Consider the following 5,000-nt stretch of genomic DNA (forward strand, 5'->3'; position numbering starts at 1 on the left):
AAATTTTTTTTTTCACGGTGACTCAAAACATCAATTTTAGACTCCCCTGAGTATGAAAAGTGAAACGAAAATCATTTTTGAGAAGAAAAAATTTTTGTATGGGAGGGCCCCTGCTAGAACATATTTCCCAAGTGCGTCGATTTTGGGTCGCCGACACAAGCTCGGGTCAAAAAAATTTTTTTTTCACGGTGACTCAAAACATCAATTTTAGACTCCCCTGAGTATGAAAAGTGAAACGAAAATCATTTTTGAGAAGAAAAAATTTTTGTATGGGAGGGCCCCTGCTAGAACATTTTTCCCAAGTGCGTCGATTTTGGGTCGCCGACACAAGCTCGGGTCAAAAAAATTTTTTTTTCTCGGTGACTCAAAACATCAATTTTAGACTCCCCTGAGTATGAAAAGTGAAACGAAAATCATTTTTGAGAAGAAAAAATTTTTGTATGGGAGGGCCCCTGCTAGAACATTTTTCCCAAGTGCGTCGATTTTGGGTCGCCGACACAAGCTCGGGTCAAAAAAATTTTTTTTTCTCGGTGACTCAAAACATCAATTTTAGACTCCCCTGAGTATGAAAAGTGAAACGAAAATCATTTTTGAGAAGAAAAAATTTTTGTATGGGAGGGCCCCTGCTAGAACATATTTCCCAAGTGCGTCGATTTTGGGTCGCCGACACAAGCTCGGGTCAAAAAAATTTTTTTTTCACGGTGACTCAAAACATCAATTTTAGACTCCCCTGAGTATGAAAAGTGAAACGAAAATCATTTTTGAGAAGAAAAAATTTTTGTATGGGAGGGCCCCTGCTAGAACATTTTTCCCAAGTGCGTCGATTTTTGGGTCGCCGACACAAGCTCGGGTCAAAAAAATTTTTTTTTCTCGGTGACTCAAAACATCAATTTTAGACTCCCCTGAGTATGAAAAGTGAAACGAAAATCATTTTTGAGAAGAAAAAATTTTTGTATGGGAGGGCCCCTGCTAGAACATTTTTCCCAAGTGCGTCGATTTTGGGTCGCCGACACAAGCTCGGGTCAAAAATTTTTTTTTTTCACGGTGACTCAAAACATCAATTTTAGACTCCCCTGAGTATGAAAAGTGAAACGAAAATCATTTTTGAGAAGAAAAAAAATTTGTATGGGAGGGCCCCTGCTAGAACATATTTCCCAAGTGCGTCGATTTTTGGGTCGCCGACACAAGCTCGGGTCAAAAAAATTTTTTTTTCTCGGTGACTCAAAACATCAATTTTAGACTCCCCTGAGTATGAAAAGTGAAACGAAAATCATTTTTGAGAAGAAAAAATTTTTGTATGGGAGGGCCCCTGCTAGAACATATTTCCCAAGTGCGTCGATTTTGGGTCGCCGACACAAGCTCGGGTCAAAAAATTTTTTTTTTCACGGTGACTCAAAACATCAATTTTAGACTCCCCTGAGTATGAAAAGTGAAACGAAAATCATTTTTGAGAAGAAAAAATTTTTGTATGGGAGGGCCCCTGCTAGAACATATTTCCCAAGTGCGTCGATTTTGGGTCGCCGACACAAGCTCGGGTCAAAAAAATTTTTTTTTCACGGTGACTCAAAACATCAATTTTAGACTCCCCTGAGTATGAAAAGTGAAACGAAAATCATTTTTGAGAAGAAAAAATTTTTGTATGGGAGGGCCCCTGCTAGAACATTTTTCCCAAGTGCGTCGATTTTGGGTCGCCGACACAAGCTCGGGTCAAAAAAATTTTTTTTTCTCGGTGACTCAAAACATCAATTTTAGACTCCCCTGAGTATGAAAAGTGAAACGAAAATCATTTTTGAGAAGAAAAAATTTTTGTATGGGAGGGCCCCTGCTAGAACATTTTTCCCAAGTGCGTCGATTTTGGGTCGCCGACACAAGCTCGGGTCAAAAAATTTTTTTTTTCACGGTAACTCAAAACATCAATTTTAGACTCCCCTGAGTATGAAAAGTGAAACGAAAATCATTTTTGAGAAGAAAAAATTTTTGTATGGGAGGGCCCCTGCTAGAACATTTTTCCCAAGTGCGTCGATTTTGGGTCGCCGACACAAGCTCGGGTCAAAAAATTTTTTTTTTCACGGTGACTCAAAACATCAATTTTAGACTCCCCTGAGTATGAAAAGTGAAACGAAAATCATTTTTGAGAAGAAAAAAAATTTGTATGGGAGGGCCCCTGCTAGAACATATTTCCCAAGTGCGTCGATTTTTGGGTCGCCGACACAAGCTCGGGTCAAAAAAATTTTTTTTTCTCGGTGACTCAAAACATCAATTTTAGACTCCCCTGAGTATGAAAAGTGAAACGAAAATCATTTTTGAGAAGAAAAAATTTTTGTATGGGAGGGCCCCTGCTAGAACATTTTTCCCAAGTGCGTCGATTTTGGGTCGCCGACACAAGCTCGGGTCAAAAAATTTTTTTTTTCACGGTGACTCAAAACATCAATTTTAGACTCCCCTGAGTATGAAAAGTGAAACGAAAATCATTTTTGAGAAGAAAAAAAATTTGTATGGGAGGGCCCCTGCTAGAACATATTTCCCAAGTGCGTCGATTTTTGGGTCGCCGACACAAGCTCGGGTCAAAAAAATTTTTTTTTCTCGGTGACTCAAAACATCAATTTTAGACTCCCCTGAGTATGAAAAGTGAAACGAAAATCATTTTTGAGAAGAAAAAATTTTTGTATGGGAGGGCCCCTGCTAGAACATTTTTCCCAAGTGCGTCGATTTTGGGTCGCCGACACAAGCTCGGGTCAAAAAAATTTTTTTTTCACGGTGACTCAAAACATCAATTTTAGACTCCCCTGAGTATGAAAAGTGAAACGAAAATCATTTTTGAGAAGAAAAAATTTTTGTATGGGAGGGCCCCTGCTAGAACATTTTTCCCAAGTGCGTCGATTTTGGGTCGCCGACACAAGCTCGGGTCAAAAAATTTTTTTTTTCACGGTGACTCAAAACATCAATTTTAGACTCCCCTGAGTATGAAAAGTGAAACGAAAATCATTTTTGAGAAGAAAAAATTTTTGTATGGGAGGGCCCCTGCTAGAACATTTTTCCCAAGTGCGTCGATTTTGGGTCGCCGACACAAGCTCGGGTCAAAAAATTTTTTTTTTCACGGTGACTCAAAACATCAATTTTAGACTCCCCTGAGTATGAAAAGTGAAACGAAAATCATTTTTGAGAAGAAAAAAAATTTGTATGGGAGGGCCCCTGCTAGAACATATTTCCCAAGTGCGTCGATTTTTGGGTCGCCGACACAAGCTCGGGTCAAAAAAATTTTTTTTTCTCGGTGACTCAAAACATCAATTTTAGACTCCCCTGAGTATGAAAAGTGAAACGAAAATCATTTTTGAGAAGAAAAAATTTTTGTATGGGAGGGCCCCTGCTAGAACATTTTTCCCAAGTGCGTCGATTTTGGGTCGCCGACACAAGCTCGGGTCAAAAATTTTTTTTTTTCACGGTGACTCAAAACATCAATTTTAGACTCCCCTGAGTATGAAAAGTGAAACGAAAATCATTTTTGAGAAGAAAAAAATTTGTATGGGAGGGCCCCTGCTAGAACATTTTTCCCAAGTAAATTCGATTTTACCCGGTGAGTCAAAAAATTTTGAAAAAAATATTTTGCCAAAATCGTGTTCATTGCCTATTATAAGGGACCAGGTCAGCTCACACGCATTTTTGGAGACCATATGGAAAGTGCGTCTGGGATTGCGGAAATTAAGTTTAGAGTGTTAAATGATGGTTTCGCAATCCCGAAAGGCTCAAAATCCACCCTAAGGTCCCCTGGGTGAAATGTGGTTTCCAAGGTGTGAGCGCTATCGGTGATAGAGTTGGAATGTGATTTCCAGAGCGCAGGGCGACTGGGCTTAGAGCGAAAATCATAGACAAGGGTAAGTATTGGACTGAACGACTCGAAGCAAACGAAAATCATAGACAAGGGTAATGGACTGAACGACTCGAAGCAAACGAAAACCACACACAAGAGTAATGGACTGAACGAATCGAAGCAAACGAAAATCACATACAAGAGTAATGGACTGAACGAATCGAAGCAAACGAAAAACCACAGACAAGAGTAATGGAGTGAACGAATCGAAGCAAACGAAAACCAAAGACAAGAGTAATAGAGTGAACGAATCGAAGCAAACGAAAACCATGAACACAGGGATAACTGAGAACGAACCTACCTATCAGAGCATGTGAAAGCATGGACAAGAGTACTGAAAATCGGACCAAACCTCTAGAAGCACACGAAAATCATGGACAAGAGTACTCAAAAACACGGACCAAACCTATGGAAGCACACGAAAACCATGAACACAGGGATAACTGAGAACGAACCTACCTATCAGAGCATGTGAAAGCATGGACAAGAGTACTGAAAATCGGACCAAACCTCTAGAAGCACACGAAAATCATGGACAAGAGTACTCAAAAACACGGACCAAACCTATGGAAGCACACGAAAACCATGAACACAGGGATAACTGAGAACGAACCTACCTATCAGAGCATGTGAAAGCATGGACAAGAGTACTGAAAATCGGACCAAACCTCTAGAAGCACACGAAAATCATGGACAAGAGTACTCAAAAACACGGACCAAACCTATGGAAGCACACGAAAACCATGAACACAGGGATAACTGAGAACGAACCTACCTATCAGAGCATGTGAAAGCATGGACAAGAGTACTGAAAATCGGACCAAACCTCTAGAAGCACACGAAAATCATGGACAAGAGTACTCAAAAACACGGACCAAACCTATCGAAGCACACGAAAACCATGAACACAGGGATAACTGAGAACGAACCTACCTATCAGAGCATGTGAAAGCATGGACAAGAGTACTGAAAATCGGACCAAACCTCTAGAAGCACACGAAAATCATGGACAAGAGTACTCAAAAACACGGACCAAACCTATCGAAGCACACGAAAACCATGAACACAGGGATAACTGAAAACGAACCGAACCTCTCGTAGCAAACGAAAAACATGGACAAAATTATTCGAA

Source organism: Anopheles moucheti (assembly GCF_943734755.1).
Source record: "Anopheles moucheti chromosome X unlocalized genomic scaffold, idAnoMoucSN_F20_07 X_unloc_25, whole genome shotgun sequence".
NCBI lineage: Eukaryota > Metazoa > Arthropoda > Insecta > Diptera > Culicidae > Anopheles > Anopheles moucheti.